This window comes from Cupressus sempervirens, chromosome 3 (assembly GCF_028749045.1).
Source record: "Cupressus sempervirens isolate cs-2001-9-10 chromosome 3, ASM2874904v1, whole genome shotgun sequence".
Classification (NCBI taxonomy): Eukaryota; Viridiplantae; Streptophyta; class Pinopsida; order Cupressales; family Cupressaceae; genus Cupressus; species Cupressus sempervirens.
Genome location: NC_143120.1, coordinates 849,973,663 through 849,992,736, shown reverse-complemented (window position 1 = coordinate 849,992,736; position 19,074 = coordinate 849,973,663). Strand labels below are relative to the sequence as shown.

Here is a 19,074-nt window from a genome sequence, read left to right as displayed (position 1 = left end):
TCTTATTCTTTTCATTAATATTAAATATTTTATGATTTAATTATCTAGTCAATATTGATTAATATCAATTAGATAAATAAATCATAAATTGTTTAATATTTTATTTAATAATATTTATTATAATACTGATATTTTATATTTCGATTAGGAATAATTGTATTAATAATGTTATTAAATGATACGTTAAATCACTTAACATTATTAATCCAGTTGATATTGATTAACATGTAAAATATAAGGTTTATAATAAATATTATTAATTTAAAAAATTAAAATTAAAATATTTATTATAGTGTCATGAGTATTGTTTTGATGTATCAATTGGATTAACAATGTCAATAATTTCATTTAAATGATTTAAATCATAAATCACTCAATAATATCGTTAACATTGATATATCAAAAACACATTCCTAACACTATAATGCATATTTTAAAATATTCATTCTACCTTTAAAATAAAGTTAGATAAAGATAATTTTTTTGTAAAATTATAATTAAAATCAAGCAAAAAGAGAAGGCTTACAACAAGAAATAAAGACTTGGAAAAGAAAAAGCATATCCCACAAAATCGATGGGAAATACGAAGTTCTAGAAGGCATATGAATACCCTAAAACATACCAACAACATTTCATTTTACACATTGCAAATGTGAGAAAGAAGAGCTCTCGCCGCCATGGGGAAGAATGAGGGTTTTGGAGAAAAAAAATTTAGAGCCTTCCTGTGCGTTTTCTTTGTCCCTTCTCTCTGCGTTCTTTGCTAGGTCTTCCTGATTATGGCCGGCTTGGAGGAACTTGCTGGAGAATTTGTGGAGGATGAAGAGCGATAAAAACTTCAAAGAGGTATTTTGAAGCATTTTTTGCTTAAAAACTTTACCATTGCTTGATATTTTCTTTGTTGGCCACCATAATCAGCGAGCTAGAGCTTCAATCTTGATAACTGCTAATGAGCTTGACTTTGAGAACTAAAAATTTATAGTTTCGAACTGGGCTCAATCATTGTGTTTTATTCTCGGTGCTTGCATTCATTCTGTAGATTCTGCTCTCACCTTTTGTCTTCAACTGAGAATGCTTTCCCCTTATTCTCATCTTCTCCAAAATTCCCTTGTCATTCATTTTAAATCACAGAGCTGGAAGCACAAGCTTTAAATCGTTTGACAGGTTCTTTTTTTTTAATGAGATTATTTGCTCATTCTTTATAAAAATTGGGGCTATATATCCTTACAGCCGCCATGAATATACAAGGTATTCTAATGTATCTTTGGTTTAATCTTGAGCTCTTTTAGATTTGCTACTATTTCTTGATCTATAAGTCGTGAGCTTGAAAAGAAATGCTGCTCATTTTTTGGATTGCTCCTCTTTATGCTATAGCTGCTCATTTTATAAGGCCAAGCATATTTACTTGCTTGTGCCATGTTCAAAATCGTGACTATATTTTCCTTGAAGGCTGATATGATAAGGGTTCTTGTATGCTTGATCTTGTTGGGTACATCCTTCAACTTATTCATGCCAGATTTGATGAGAGTTTTTACTATATATGAATTTTCTTTTTATAAAGATGCTACCAAAATACCCCTGTAGATAGTGGTTGCCTTGTTGAAAGTTGCCAAGTCTGAAACTGTTCATTGAAGCTTTCATCATTTTGCTTTCTTCCTTATTCGCCTATAGAATACAACACAGATTTTGACAACTTCTCATAAACTTGTAAGATTCTTTTACTGGCTAGGAACTAGATGCTGCTACACAGCTTTTTTCTCTTTTTACTATTAATCAATGGTGTCTTTTAACAGAGCAAGATACCTTACTGTTTTGCATCCTTTGTTGCTGATTTGGGTTAATCACAAAATGTCAAAGCATTTTAAAAAAATAACTTGGGTGTCTGTTTAAGCAATTTGTAGAAAACTGAGGCTTCCAATAGCAGGTTTAACTAAACATGAAAATCTAATTACACAGTTTAATGTATTTGCTACATGTATGTCTCCATACCTTACAGTACTCAAGGTTGTAATTGACCAATATATGTAGGCAATATAACAGATTGAAAAGCTTTGTCATTCAAATTCTGGAAGTATAGAACTAATCCATGTGTTATGCCGGTCCGGATACTAATATGCTAGTATGTAAAATAAACATCCCGCACATTGTACATCTGATCCAAAAGTAGCTAAAGCTTATGTTCTTTTAAAATTGCCTCCATGTTATAGATGTTGATGGATCTCTTTTTTACACATTTCATTTGAATATTTTCCATCTTTATACGCTGGAATGATGCTCTCCTCACTGTTAAGATACTCTGATTTTACGTGACGTCTAAGCTATCTTTCATGAGGTTCGAGCACGGGCTCGTGACACCCATAAATGATATTATTTCTCTCAGCACTAGATTTCAATATTACTGTTTACTTTTATTTCATAACGAAATGCATTGACAGATAAAGTGTGTATAGGAATAGAGATATACGATCATTGCTTAGATCCTTCGGGATCTAACATTAGTTGCTTTCTTCCTTTTTGTTGCAATTGTTGGAGAGTGTGGAACTGGACGAATTTGCTAGGGGAAGAGTCATAACCAGTCAAAGCAACAAGCAATGACTAGTTACCTCTATTCCTATTTCTTTGATACATATGTATTTTTTCTATTTATGTATTTCTTTATGAAAGAACACTTAGCTAGTTATACTCAGGGCTTGTGTGAGGTCTTCTCTATTCAGCATATTAATTCATTTCATACTTTGTAAAAATGAAAATTATACATATCGATGATGATCTATACAATGAACATTGTATCTCTTTTGCTCAGGGGTTCATATATGATTGCAAAAATGTTGGAATAGTAATGAATATAAAATGTATGTTTTTCCTTTTGCAATGTTACTTTTTGTGATGTTACTTCCTAGTAAAATTCAGCATGTGTGCAATTTTTGTAACATTTTCATATGTCTAAAGTGTCCACATATATTGCACATGGATAGAATGTTTCCTCTATTATAAAGTAAAGTCCACCAAGATAGCTAAGAGGGGGGGGGGGGGGGGCGGGCGAGGGGGTGGTCATGAATCAATTATGTGCTTAAAACAACTCTCACTACCTTTATTAATTCTAAAACATGTAAATAGTAGATGCAAAAACCATTGGAAGATAAACATGCACATTAACACCAGATATGTTGACTAGGGAAACCCTTGATCAGAGAGAAAACCTCGGTGGGAATGATGCCCACAAGATGATGTACTAATATAAAAGTTTCTTGTGAAAGTGTAGACCCCGTTAGGAGTCAATAAAATGCAAACAGTTTATGAGAGTCCCTATTAGGAGACTTTGAATCCATGTTAGGAGACTCTAACCCTATTAGGAGTTGAAATGAGGACAATGAAACCCACTATCCAAATAGCCTCATAAACAATCTTCAATAGACAATATTCCAAATAATCATATCCAAGATTTATAAACTGACCAAACAAAAAATACTTTGCCAATATAGTTCCTTTGGATCTCACAATAGATCAATCCACATCAATCTTTGCTTTGACATTAGCTGAATTTTCATTCAAGTTCACATAAAAAATGATCCCACCGATGATTACAACCAAGGAAATAATCTTTCCTTTAAATACAAAATCCTATTCCAAATTTAAAATAATAATATAGGATATCTTTAAGATATTACATTATACATTACATTGTAATTATACTCTTTCCACAATGCTTTTTACAATATTCGACTCACGAGAAATCATACTCTGAACAATTTTCAATAAGTTGACTAAAACTGCATATCCAATTTTGCCTTCTGCTTTGGAACATAGCATCTTTAGTATGTCTGTGACCTTACTTAAGGCTCTCTTAACCAAATTTCATCTCTTTTAAAAGATACAACCAGTTTACTAGTAACTGCTTTCCAGAAGCTCTCTCTAAAAGAAACCTCCCCATTTGTTTGCATAACTTTTCCAAAATTACAAATCTTTTTTTGTGAACAGAGACATAGCGTTAGGACATGCTCCTAAAGCCACTTTCAAGTGTGCATACCATAAATCATTGACTGTTGATCATTTCAAACAATTCATCCTTTTTAACTATAGAAATCTTCATAGAATAAGGTGTATATGTGACATCAATGACAAACTCTATCATGAATGCAACACATAAGCTCTAAATTTTGTCTCCAACATTTCTAACATACCCCCCCCCAGGAATACCATTAAAATGCATGATAACAATCTACCCCTTTGGTATTGATGGAAACATAGATGAAAAAATTATAACTACAAAGAATACCAAATATATTTCTTCTCCTTCTTCCTTTTCTCCCCCATTCATGCTTCCCACATAAATGTAAACACACATGTCAAGCTCAAACTAAGACAGGTTGTGATTTTTTTAAAATGTTGAAATCACAACCACACAATAAACAACATACATAAGGAAGGTGTTAATCTCCCCCATACATCAATCAATACATTGTTCTCATAAGAAATATTGTTTTTCATGTACTCATCTTTCCCCCAAAGGATATTTTATCATTTCCCCCCAAAAGGATGTTTTTCACATGTTACTCTCTCTTACCTGTTGACATCAATGACAATGGTATCATTATGTCAATTCTCTAAGTTTAGTCATTTCCAAAACAATCCATTCAAGCTCAAGTGCCCAAAGACATTGTTAAATTCCAATACCAAGAGTCCTCAATGACTCAACTCAAACACATATACTCCCCTGTAGGAGAAGAATCAAGCATCCAGTCTAGATAAAGAAATAATGCTATGCTACCAATTAGATTGATGCAATCTTTGCATCAACTACTTTTTAGTAGGTTGGGGCATAACCCCAAGAATATCTGTCAAGTATTCAAATGTGTTCTTAGCCAAATGTCTTCTCCTTTGTGCTAACATATTCCAATCTGATTTCTTTCTCTACAACTTTCTCTCTCAAAAAGTGATACTTAATAGATATATGATTTTTCTTTGAATATAAAATTGAATTCTTTGGCATACTCACTATACTTGTATGATCACAATATATGATAATAGGCCTTGTAAACTCTTTCCACAATTTCAATTGCATTAGCTATATTGGGTCTAGTATGTGTCAAATACTGCAATTTGCCAATCGTAGAGCTATACTTTGTTTTCTTTGTACTAGGGGATTCATCTTTGCTAGATAATTTATAACCAATTACTGTAAGTGTCCCAACAGGTTTACAATCTGTAATCCCAAGAAGTATTTCATCTCTCCAATCATACTCATCTCAAATTCCCTCTTCATTTCTTCTGAAAATGTCTTAATAGCTTCATCATTAACTCCAAAAATAATGTCATCCAAAAACACTCGATCAACAAATCATCATCATTCTTTCTTAGATGCAAGTTACTACTAGCATTACCTTTTACAAACCCCAAACTTGTCAAATAATTATCCAATCTTGCATACCAGGTTCTAGGGTGCTTATTCAGTCCATATAATGCCTTCTTCAATTTGAAAACCACATCCTTCTCATCTATCAAAGGGAATCCACCAAGTTGTTCAATGTATACCTTTTCTTCAAGTTTTCCATTTAGAAAAGATGACTTGACATCCGTTTGATAAACTTTAAACTTGTTGTTAGCTCCATATGGCAAGAACATTCTCACTACTTCTAATCTAGTAATAGGTGCAAAAGTTTTTTCAAAATTAATTCCTTCTTGTTGTGAATATCCTTTACAAACCAATCTTGCTTTATTTCTCACAATTTCACCTTGCTCATTCATCTTGTTTGTAAATACCCATTTAGTACTAGGATGGACATCTATAGGGGGTATATCCAAGTGACTTGGGTTGACCCATCGGGGGTCTCCATCCTCATATGGCCTTCTATGCGGAGTATTTTATTGACAAGATGGTTCGTCCGTACCACTCTTCTCACCGATGGCCCCATGCCCTACATATCCAGCTAGGTTATTTCAGAGCAGGTTCTCACCAGCTTTGTATTTAGATAGATCATCAGACCAACAGAGTTGAAAGGATTTGTCAGTGTTGTGACATGGATGCAGTCAAGAACGAGATACACTTTATATTCTATTGCCCCAAATACTATGAGATTAGAGGGAGGTTCCATTGCTTATTTAGAGAGTGCAGGTCCTTGTCCTCCTTTTTCAGGTATGATGACCAGTGGTGCCTTGCTTTTTTTTCTATAGGAGGCTCTCCATCTTCAGGGTTTCACCTTTCGGGAGATGTCTGCCACTAGGTCTGCATGTCTCCATACACTTATCACTTCCTTCTTCACCCTTGTTACCTCTCTTAAGGGAACCAAGCAGCCTCGGTGCCCGTCCATAGATACTCACACTAGATTGAGGAGATCATAGAGAGACCACTTACACCACTAGCAACAACATACCTCCTCTACCCAACATCAGGCTGAGATTTCTTTGATCACAACTAGCTATCCTTCTGTTTTGAGCTACTTTTCTATAGTTACGAACCACTACTTTTGTGGTTTTGTAACCCCCCTTTTTTTGTTATTCCTCTTTCTTTTCTTCTTGTTCTATTTGTTTCTATTTTGTTTTGTTTTACTTGGACATCATTTGGTGATCTAGTTGCTTTCTAGCCCTTGTTTGTATTCTCAGTCCCTTAGACCTACTTGTGGTCTCCTGTTGGACATTAATAAATCTTATCTTATCTTATCTAATAACATTCTAGGAACCAATTCCCAAGTTTTGTTCTTTTCAATCCATTCTAATTATTTTTTCATAGCTTTGATCCAATACTCATATTTACAAGCTTCGTAAACATTCTTAGGCTCAAATTTAGAAATCAAACACAATTCTTCACTTACCTTGTTCCATGTCATAACTCCTTTATTCACACTTCCAATGACTTGTTCAATAGGGTGATTCTTTGCCACATTTCTATTAGCTGTCACTTGTTTAGTTCTAATTTCTACCCTAGCTTCAGATCAAGGTTTTGTTGGGACTCAAAATTATGGAAGAATTTTGAGTACCATACTTAAGAATTTTGCAAAAATACCCCCTATAAATGCTTTTCATGCATATGTGTCTAGTTGTTGTTTTAAGTCCAATCATGTGTTACATATTTTCATTATCTTGCATTCAACATATTCATGCACCTTAGGTCATTAGTTTGAAGTTTTGAGCTATTTGGTGAGGTGTTGTTTATGAGCACTTGTCAAATTTGTATTTTTGCCAAAGTGTCAAACAATATTCAAAAGGTTAGTTTACATTTGAATATCTTGCACTCGATTAAGTTTCATGATCCGCCACTTTGGGAATGTTTAGTATGCATATTAAATAACTTATGTTTTAGATTTCATTTTTTTAAGATATGAGTTGATAGGATTTTGAGTTTATCAAATTTGGTTGTTAATTGTTGTCTTGTTGATGCACTTTGTTTAGAAATTCGAGAAGCCCTATTTAACCTTGAATAACTTTGATCTAGTTGACCAAAATGTGAAAATGTTTTCACCACTAAATTCTAGGGGTCAAAGATATGTTTTAAATTTGAGCTCTTGAAGAATCTATTTGACTAATTTTCAAACATGATTCCATTTGCATTTTCTAACTTTTTGATGCAGACCAGATTTGTAGATTGATTAGAAGGCTTATTTGTGAGGTCATATCTTTGAAAATGTGATAGACGAGCCTAAATGAATTATACCCCTATACTCTAAACTGAAAATAATCTCAGTGTGTGAATTTGCAAGTTTTCACCAATCTATTTGCACACTTTCCTAGGTCCATTCCATATGCAAAAACCTTTTTTTTATTAGTACACCCAGTTTTGCAATTCCTAGAGGCTAATTTCTCTTGCTTTCCAAACATGACCAGATTATTGCCATGAGCCTAAATTGCAGATTCATACTCTCGATATAAGAGTCTACCAATGCCCCAAATTGTAGATTCTCAAGTGGTTGTTTGAATTATTTTTGAAGCCAAATCCATATGCAATTTTCTAGTTTTAACAAGTTTGGATGTAGGATAGTTTGAAGTATTCAACTTTGACAATTAAAATCTTTTGAACAAAATATTTTCATGAGATGAAATATGGCAAGGTGAAAGTACATGGACCACTAAGTTAGAGTGATCAATGTTAGCCCCTGGTTAGGTGTTCTTATCAGTTTTGAAGACCATCTTTAGAGGCTTTCAGCACATAAGTGACATTTTTCAAAAAGGTAAGAAATGGGTTATGATTGATCAATCAATGATCAATTTTGAGTCCAAGCAATGAAATGAGTTTAGTGGATCAGTTTGAAGGGTTAGGTGGATGAGTTTAAATTTTTTTAGTTGGGTCGACTTGGGGTCCAACTTGCTCCTTTCAAGACACAATTTCATTGATGGAAGGAGATATGCCTTATAATTTGAACCCCACATAATTCAAAAAATGCAACTTGAATCTGCAAAGTATTATCTATATCTTAATGATCAAACCTTCAGTAGTTTGTTCGAAACTTTGCTATTATAAACAAGGTTGGGTTATAAAATTTGAAATAAGTGATGAACTTCAAATGCATTATTAGAGTTAGGTATGTTGACTCAAATTGAAGTTGTGAGAATTCAATGTGTTGGAAAGAGTGAACATTCTATGCTAATGATGAATAGTATTCTGTCATACTAAAAATTGCATTTTCTATGTCTGCATGTATTTCATTTGAGAATATGCATTCCAAATTTGCAAGAAGTGGGAGATGATATTTATAGGAATATGAAGTGTGAGTATTGTGGATGACACTAAGTAGGTGCATATTACTTTTTGGAATTAGATGGGAGTATGGAATTACTAAGGAGGTAATTATTACATTTTAGAATTAGATGGGAGTATGGAATTATACCGAGTGAACTTGATTGGATAATTCTTGTTGAACTGGTTAGCAACGAAATTTTTTGATATTTCAAAAGATATCCTAGGATCACACTTGTTGGTATCCACTTAAATAAAGGACCCATCCGATCAAACTGTCGTCTCAAACTTTTCTCATAAAATAATTCGTTATGAGCCTTTTAGCAATGTTGATATGGTGGTGACTTTTTCCAAATTCATAAAATCTAAGTGGAAAGACGTAGCGTTGATATCACTTTGACCCTTGATTACTCATAGAATGCATAGATGATGGTGTCGATAATTCCTATGAAGTGCACAGATGATTGGAATGTGGGATAGAATTTGGAGATGCCCATTTTAAAGAGATTTATATTTTTATATGAGGACCACTTTAAAACCGACAACAACATTTAGAGTGTGAGTGCATGAGGTCTACAATACGATCGATTATGGGGTGAGCAAGCTGTTTTGAAGCCCATTCTCCTTCAGCGTGGCCCGATTGAAGTTCTATGCATCATCTTGAATATGGAGCAGAGATTCATGATGTAATGGTGATTGTTGCAAGTGAAAACAAGGAGCACTTTTGTTTTGGTTGCAGGGACATGGAAGAATGCCACTTAATGATCTGGCTTGCTTCTTTTACTTTAAGAGATCGATTTAAACAAAAAATCAGATCAACAATGAATACAAGTAAATCCTTATGCTCAGATTGACATGAGCTCTTTCAACTTTGCAAGCACATGTAGGAAAAACGTCAGCACATAATAGATTAGATAAGCCCTTTTGTATTTGGAGATTGAAAGCTAATTGGATATAACCGATGCCGTCTTAGTTTGAATATGGAGTGCATTCATAGAATGAATGCTGTATAATGAAAAAAAAGAGGTCATTGTCTGCTATTTTTGTCTTGTGCAGGATACGGAATTCGCTTCCCAATCTGTTCACTGCAAAACACAAGAAAATAATGGGATATTGGGATATTTCACATGTTTTCCAACATGAGCAAGGTAGCATGCACCAATTTCCTTGTTGGGCACACAACTTTATGCAAACTCTAATCCATGGGTTGTGGAGAGACTGCATTGACCTTTAATTGATAAGCAGAGAGACCATGTTAAAAATGAATATAGATGAATGTGTACCACATTACATGCGTAGGAGACAAATAATGTTGAGGACGAGAGGTGATGAAGAATCACGATGTCGCAAATGATGTGGCGGATCCAAAAATTCATTGTGATATCATAACGGGCCACCAAGTCAAAGAGGGAGCACAAGGTTGATGCGATTGGATCTTGGCATGTGGTAGAGGATCTGGACATAAATTCATGGTGAGAAGATGCTCGGATGTTAGTGATCATGACATTGCGACATTGTACTATGTGGAGCATGTGGGCCTAGGGTGGATTGACCAGTTAAGATAGGTGCTTAGGTGGATGCTGTTGGGGTAGGTGATGTGACAAGATAACCCAATAAGAGTGTGAGGTCAACCAATTTTTACCAAAAAATGGAGGGAAAATAACATTTCAAAGGTAAATAAAATAGTTGATTTTGACCAAACATGCAGATATGGTAGATTGATGTGGCAAACAGATGGGTGAACAAACAAGTACCACATCACATGTGTAGGAGACAAATGAATGTGTGAAAATGATAGGTGTCAAAGAATCATGATATCACGAATGACATGGCGGATCCAAAGATTCGTGGAAGAGGGAGCACAAGGTTGATGAGATTGGATCTTGACATGTGGTAGAGGATCAAGGGTGGGCATAAATTCGTGATGGCAAGATGCTCAAAGGTTAGTGATCGTGACATCATGACATTGCACTACATGGAGCATGTGGGCCTAGGGTGGATTGACCAATCAAGACGTGCCACATGATAGTGATATGATAGGTGCTTAGGTGGATGCTGTCAAGGTAGGTGAAATGACAAGATAACCCAATAGGAATGTGACAAGTGTCAAGAGGTCAACCAATTTTTACCCAAAAATGGAGGGAAAATAACATTTCCAAGGTAAATAAAATAGTTGATTTCATAATGTGCATGAAAAGTACTTAACTATTCAATGCATAAATTTGGGGGAATGAGTATTAAGTATAAAGAAATAAATAAGGTGGGGTCCACGATAAAAGTACCGGCCAATCAAATATTGAATTCCAAAAGGGTTCAAGTAGATTTGAAATAGGTTTTTTTTAAAAATGGGAGATGTTTTTCTTTTAAAGTTGAAACTTTGTTATTAAGTGAAATATTTTAAATAATGGATTGTTCATCATAAGAGTTTGCAACTTCAAACACATGTCGAGAGTGCCAATGGAGCCTAAATATACAAGTATCACATATCAACGGAAAGGTCTCAAAGTGAACTTTCTATTTTTGCAATCAAAATATGTGCAAGTCTTAATAGATGAAAGTTATCCTCATATATGTGAATTAATATGTGAAATCTTAGACAGTTTTCTTGTTTCATTGATGCCAGTTCAAATTTAGTTTGTGGGTAAATGGTTGAGTGAGTTTACTCCAAACTTAGCAGAGATGCTCCTCATAGTGCTATTTTATTTTTTCATACATTTAGTGGGAATTTTAGCAATGATTTTGTCAACACTTTGGCTTTTTCTTCAAAGGGGTTTTCTCATCATTTAGAGATTTTTTTGCAAGTTTGTTGTGCCAAATGATGGAATTTGATTTGGTTTTAAGTTGGAGAGAGATGAGAGAGGCTTTGCAACAATAGTAGATAGAAAATGGAGATGACATTTGGCATCCAAAGATCAAATTTGGCCATATTTATTTTCCTGTATCTTCTTCTCTCTTCTCATTGTACAAGGTCAGTGCCAACCCATTAAGTAAGTCTCAAGCTATGTTTCCACCATTGTTAGCATTTTCTTGTGTAGGAACAACATATTGTACATATCTCATGAGCATATTAATGAAATCTGGTATCGGGTCTTTGTGGGTTTGAGTTTTCTAAATCTTATTTCATTGTAAATCAGGGATAACATCAAGTTTTAATGAAAAATAATTTCATCTTTGTTCTCTCCATTCTATAAATTAATGAGATTTGACTAAAACAAAACAAAGTTTTATCTCTTTCACTGTCTTCTTATGAGGTACATGATTCATCTCCTTGGCTTCAATCCAAGGGATTGATTAAAATTGCTTGATAGATATTATGGTTCCACTGATTCTATAGGTGGGTCTAATAAGAAGGTTTGGTGGAAATCACTATTATGAAGAGTTGTAGGACAACACAATATAGATCTTAAGCTATTTCACAAGTTTTGTTACTATGTTGTACCTTTCACAACTCAAATGCCCAATAGACTAGACATTGATCTTAACTAGGTGACGTGAATCCTTTGTTGTTTCATATGTGGATCTTGCTGCAATTTATAATCAAAGTGACCATTTCCCTTTCTTGTTTGTAGAAAGGAAGACCCCCACTTAGCTTGTGAATTCACAAGTTTTGTAACTAGCTACTACATACCTATTGTATTGCATAAGTATAGAAGAATAAGGGTATTATTTGCTTTATTTAGATTTAGATCTATGTTCTTGTACTGGTGAAATTGATGAATCTAAGGTCTACCTACCTAGGTCTTGCAGAGCCTAAAATGTAGAAGGAATATAGCCTTGTTAGTTGGCTCAAGTTCTAGTCAAATGCATCCATCATAGGAATTAGATACCCTTAGATTTATTTTGTTTCAGCTTCTTGCTTATTTAAACACTGTTAAATTAGGAACCAACAAAATGGTGATTTTATTGAGGATTGTATTGAGCTTTTCCAATAGACAAACCTTGAGAATCTAAAAAGATTTTCAATATAGCAGGAGGAAAGATGCAAGTACTAAAATAGTGAGGAATGGTGATTTTATGTTCATATGCTTGCTGATTTTTTATTTTCCCAGTTGTGCCTTATTCATCATAGTAGTAGCTTTGAAGATTGGTAATAAGTATTGTTAGTAAGATCATTTGTGAGTCCCTCATATTTTGACCCAAGTAATTACAAAGTAATGTTGTAGATCTAAGAGTCAAGAATGTTGATATTTCAACTATGTTAAGCGTGTTAAATTCCAAAAACATCCTGAAGGAAATTGTTCTTTATCTGTTGTATATTTAGAGTATCTTGTTCTTTGTTTCAAGTTGATTCAATTCTTTTTCTCTAAGTGAAATTGGTGACTCTAATTGTAAAACTCTACACCAACACATTTTATGAGGCTCTAGCATAAGGTAAAAGGAAGATTGGAGTTTGGTTGTATTCTTGGCAAAGGGATGAAGAAGTTCTTAGTAACTCATTATGTGATGTGCTATGCAACAGTTTTTGAATTTTGGTTTGGTCTAGATATTCTCTTGTTTTCAGCATTGAAGAAGTTTGCAAGCATCATGAGTTAAGGTAATTTCATTTTCATGAGTAGTTTCTTTCATGAAAAGTTGTTATGCAAAGTTGTTCTCCATCAAATGAGTTTCAACATTAAGTAGGATAAGTAGTAAGAGGATTATTGCACACTTCTTTAATATTGATTTCAACATGTTCAATTCAAGTTTGGAAGTATATTAGAGTGTGAATTTGGTAGAGGAATGTGTAGATCTACTGCACATTTATAATTCTGAAAACTATTTTGGTGAATGAGTTTTAAGTTTTTGAAGAATATCAAATTCCATGTCACCTAGTAAGAAACCCATAGTGGTGTTTGTATATCTCTCTCTACCAAGAGATATTTTCCATTACTCTTTGATGACATCCATGGTTTCCCAAATATTATTCCGTATGATTTTAGAAAGAATTTGCCAAAGTTTAATGGGAAACATTTTGATTTAGGTAGTCATCATGTTCAAATGTTTAGTGACTTGATGTGTGACTTTAAGATTACTCATGAAATGTTTACATGAAGTTATTTGTTCAATCTTTGGATGATGATGGTAGGGATTGGCTTTATTTTTTACCAACATGTTCTATCTCATCTTAGATTGAGTTACATTTAGCCCTCAAGGAGAAATTTGGTGAAAGAGTGAGTGCACATGCTGCATTTACTAATTTGTTGAAGATTAGGATTGAAAGTAATGAGTTAGTTCCTAATTTCAATATCAAATTTCTAAATTTTTTAAATGAGATCCTTGAGAATTGTAGACCCAATGATCAAGTATATTAGTTTTTTACTTTGATGCATTCAATGGGAAAATGAGCTACTTATTAAGGGATAAAAAACCTAAGACATTTCATCATGCATTCATGACAACCATAGAGATAGAAAACAACATGAAATATGGTTTGACTAATAAGATAATTTCTCTAGGAAAGTCAGTTGGAATAATACATTTGATAATAAGGATAAATGTGGTGTTGATATTTTAGCTTCAAATCTATGTATCAATACCTTTTCTATAGTTCCTAATTGTGTTCAAACTTTAGATTGGGGTATATATTTAAATAAAGTTCCATTATTGCAAGATAGTTCTACCCCTATTATTGATGAAAATCCACACATTCATAATGTTACATCAGTGAATGATATCTTGCATGCTCATGGTATGTCTACTTTCTTTTTCTTTTTTTTTTGAAAAAAGGGGTAAAAATTTATTCAGAAAAGACCAATTACAAAGGCCTCAGGCCCAATCTACCAAACCACACTCAAAATCCTTTAAGATCTATCCTTCTCCACTAAAAGCTCGAAAATCCCCACACAATCAACAGGAAGATCATCTCTATCGGAAATATCCCAACCTGCTCCCTTCTCCGAAGCCCATTTAGCCAAGACGTTAGCAACTCCATTCCATTCCCTGGGAATATGACAAAAGGAGATCTCATCCACAAAGCTGCTCAAGTGAATAATCTCTCTAACAAGAGAGGCAATATGCCAGTTACAGTCATCTATTCTCTGATTACTAATCATGTCCACAACAATCTAAGAGTCTGATTCACACACAATTCTCCTCCATCCAAGAGAACAAGCCCGCGCCAAAGCCACCTTAATGGCCAAGCCTTCCATCATGTTATTGGAATGAACTCCTTTATGAATGGAGAAAATGAAAACAACCTTGCCATTCACATCTCTTCCAATTCCTCCTAGACCTGCTTGTCTAGGATTACCCCGGGAGGAGCCATCAGTGTTGATTTTTAGGACATTATCTGGTGGAGGTCTCCATCTACCCATCCTGCTCACTTTTCTTTTTAGTGGCTGAAGTTTCTTACTGCTTCTATTTCCAAAACCTTTGTCCACCAATCCCAAATTCCTAACAATCCTGGAATCAACAGGATCCACTGGCTCTGTCATATCACATTTAGCATAGATGGTCTCTTAAAGCCTTCTTAAGATCAACTGCCATAGTTTAGTGACTCCTAAGCTGGAGTTACAGAAGATCCGGTGATTACGCTCCAGCCAAAGATTCCAAAGAATGAAAGAAGGTCCAACAGCCCAGGCCACCTGGAGGAATGAAGTTCTCGCAGGGGGTCTACCAAGACTATCCCAAAACTCAATAAGAGATGCAACATGAATACATCCATGACACCATGCTTCCCACCACTTATGCCAAATTTCTCTAGAGAGAGGGCATAAGAATAATAAATGAGAAACATCCTCTCCATGCAACCTATAGAGGGGACAAAAAGAAGGACCTTGAAACCCTCTTTTTTGGAGGTTATCCCAAGTAAGACATTTTTTTGAGCAACCAGCCAAAGAAAAAAATTACATTTAGGCCATGAGAACCTATTCCAAACTTTCCTCCACCAGGAAATTTCCTAAAATTCATTGCATTGACTATCCAGTCGAGCATATCCTTGGGCCGCACTGAAAATACCTTTAGGGCTGGGACCCCAAGCTAGGATGTCTTTGTCCATAGAAGAGCTGCACAGCCTAATTGAGAGAAGATTGGCCAGTTCCGCCTGAATTTTTGAAGAGCCCCCCAGGGGCCAATCCTGAGGATCCTTCCAATTAGCCACAACCATCGAGCCACACCCCCTCAAAGTTTTGAAGTGAACTACTTTGGTCCATCTTGTAGCTGAAAAAATCTGATATAGAGGCTGAAAGTGTGGATAGCTGGAAAGAATGGGAGGATAGCCATCCCAGGAGTCATGCCAAAAAAGAACACAAGATCCTTTATTACATATCCAGAAGAGGTCATCTTTGATGAGAGGAGCTCCTCTTTTAAGAGTTTCCCAAATAAAGGATCCCTTACCATCCAGCTCTAGTCTAGGAATATCCTGAAGTTCTACTCCTGGGAAGTACTTATAAGCTAGAATCTTAGCCCAAACTCGATCTTGATTCTTGCACCACCGCTAATATAACTTTGTTGCCAAAGCCTTGACGCCAAGAGCCATACATTTAAGGCCTAATCCTCTAGCAAATTTAGACAGGCAAACAGTGTCCCATTTGACCAAGCACCATTTAGAAGAGAGGAGATTTCCTATCCAAAGGAATTGTCGTGACAGAGCATCAAAGTCTTTCATAACTCCAATGGGAGGAGTTTGCACAAGAAACCTATAAATAGGAAGAGCCTGAATCACAGTTTTGAGAAGGATGACCCTACCAGCAGAAGAGAGCCATCTATGAGTCCAGTGACTCACCTTGCTACAAAATTTTTCCAATAGACCTTGCCAATACTCTTTCAGCTAAGGCCCAAGGGATAGAGGAACTCTTAGATAAATCAATGGAAGGGATCCAACTTGAAACTTGAGAATTCTAGCAATCCTGACCTGAATCGCCTGAGGAGTATTAAAGAAATAAATAGATGATTTACCTTTGTTAATCTGCTATCCAGAGGCTTTCAGATAAGTGTCCAAAATCATTCTGAAGTTCCTTGCTTCATTAATGGTAGCCAAACCCATCAATCCAGTATCATCCACAAACTGAAGGTGCGTATATGCTGGAATATTATTGTGCCACTTCCACCCCTGGACAAATCCCTGCTCAGCTTGAGATTTTATAAATCTGCCCAAAGCCTCGGCCATAATGATAAATAGATATGGAGAGATAGGATCTGCCTGTTGAAGCCACCGAGAAGCAGAGAATAGATTAGTCGGTTCTCCATTAATAAGAACAGAAAAGGATGTGGAAGTCACGCAGCTAAGAACCCAATCCACCCATTCCCTGTCAAATCCAAAAGCAAGAAGCACCTGTTTCAGGAACTCCCAACTAACTCGGTCGTAAGCTTTAGCTAAATCCAGCTTAATAAACATAGCTTTTTCCTTGGACGTAGCCATAGAATGAATAGCCTCTGAAGCAATAACCACACCATCCAGAATTTGTCTACCACTAACATAGCCTCCCTGCTCCTCGGATATCAAAGAGGCTAGGAAAGGCTTAAGCCTTTCAGCAATTAATTTGGTGATAATTTTGTATGTGACATTACATAAAGCAATAGGTCTAAATTGATCCAACCTATTAGCCCCATCAATCTTGGGGATGAGAGTCAGAAAAGTAGCATTCAAAGACTTGAGCATTTGTTTATTATAATATGATTCCTGAACAACATCTAGAAGATCAAATTTAATAATTTCCCAAAACTCTTGGAAAAATTCAATGGGAAATCCATCTGGGCCTGGGGCTTTACCTTTCTTTATAGCAAATACCACCTTTTCCAGTTGCTCAAGCGTAATAGGTTTAAATAGATCTCTGTTCATACTGCCAGACACAAGATGGGGAATACATTCTAAAATAGTCTTTCTCTCAATCAAGGAAAGAGGTTCCTCCTTTGAGAAGAGTTGAGAGAAGTAATTAGTGGCTTCTAAAGAAATTGCCTCCTTGGAAAAGAGATGATCTCTGGAAGAAGAAACAAGAGAAGTAATGGAGTTTCCAAACCTGCAAGCTTTAACAGTGTTGTGGAAGAAAGCAGTGTTTCTATCTCCCTCCTACAACCAATCTACCTGAGATTTTTGCTTCCAAAATATTTCCTCTCGAAGCTTCCATTCTTCAACCTCTTTTAAAGCTAAGGATTCTTCAGATACTAAATCTAGAGTCATTCCATGGTCTTGGATCTGACGAGTGATACCATCTAGCCTAGCTTGGGCATCTTTTAAATGCTTTTGAAGGTTTCCAAAGCACTAATTATTCCATTGTTTCAGCTTGAATTTCACATGTTGAAGGCGCTTCTCAAAGGTAAACATGGAAGTACCATGAGGAGGCCTGCCCTCATACCACCAGGCTATCATAAGATTCTGAAGGGAAGGATCTCTCAACCACATTAGCTAAAACTTGAAGGAGGGATTCTTAGCAGTCTTGAAAGGAGTGACAGAGAGCTTGATAGGCTAGTGGTCAGAGCCTCTCCAGTCAAGAATATCAGAATTGGTAGACCATCTAATATTCATCCAAAAACAAGACACCAAGAACCTATCAAGCCTTTCCGAGATAGCCTCCATCCCACTCCTTCTGTTATTCTAGTTGAACATGCCAGAACTAGGATTGACATCAATAAGATTCAAAGAGCTAATATTATCTCTAAGCATACTAGAAGAAGGACCCAATCGAGAAGACCCACCTCTCTTTTTCTCAAGACTAGTAACAGCATTAAAATCTCTGGCAACAATCCAAGGAAGGAAAGGATCTAAAGATCAAACAAATATAATATGTGACCACAAAAAAAATTTGCCTACCAAATCACTAGGAGCATAAATATTGGGGAACAAGCACCTTTCACCTGTCTCAAAGTGAGAAGCCATAAAAGAGATGGAAGACCTGCTCACAATCCACCATAAGGGAGTCACCTTCTTGGGATTCCAGAGACAAGCAAGACCGCCTAGTTTCCTTGAGCACCTACTGCCTGCTAGCTACCATAGGGCCATAACTTCGGCCCGCAACTATTTTGTTCATCAACTGAGAGTTTAGTTTCTTGAATGAAAATAATATTTGGAGCGTGAGAATCTATCAATCTACGAACAACCTTTTGTCTAGGGATGCTGTTCAACCCCCTAACATTCCAAGAGATAACAATCATTTAGAAGATTGCGAAAAATGGGAGTCAATGGGCTTCACAAACCCTGCCTCAACTAAAGTCTCACCTATCATCTTAACTTTCTCTTGATCTTTCTTCCTTCCACTCTTCACAGGCTTCTCTGAAACCCCCTTTTTAAAGGGCTTTTGCTGTAAGCCCAATGTGGATGTAGCTTTAGAGCCTTTTGTGCTATCGGTCACTCCTTTTTTGCCAGGATGGGTGGAGGCTATGATATTTGGACCATCACGGGGATGTGACCCACTAGGAATGTCATAACATAACTCCTGAACCAATTCATCTAGACCCATTGGCTGGCCTTGTACTTCTTCAGGAATCTGGACTAG

At 35.6% G+C, this 19,074-nt stretch overlaps 1 long non-coding RNA gene across 1 annotated transcript in view; it reads left to right on the top strand.

Annotated features, from left to right (window-relative positions):
• The first annotated feature begins 636 nt into the window (after positions 1-636).
• Positions 637-19,074, top strand: part of LOC149569441 (uncharacterized) — a 38,788-nt gene continuing 20,350 nt past the window's right edge. Inside the window, exon 1 of the long non-coding RNA XR_016362745.1 lies at positions 637-843. This is a non-coding gene — a long non-coding RNA (uncharacterized LOC149569441). The remainder of the gene's footprint in view (positions 844-19,074) is intronic.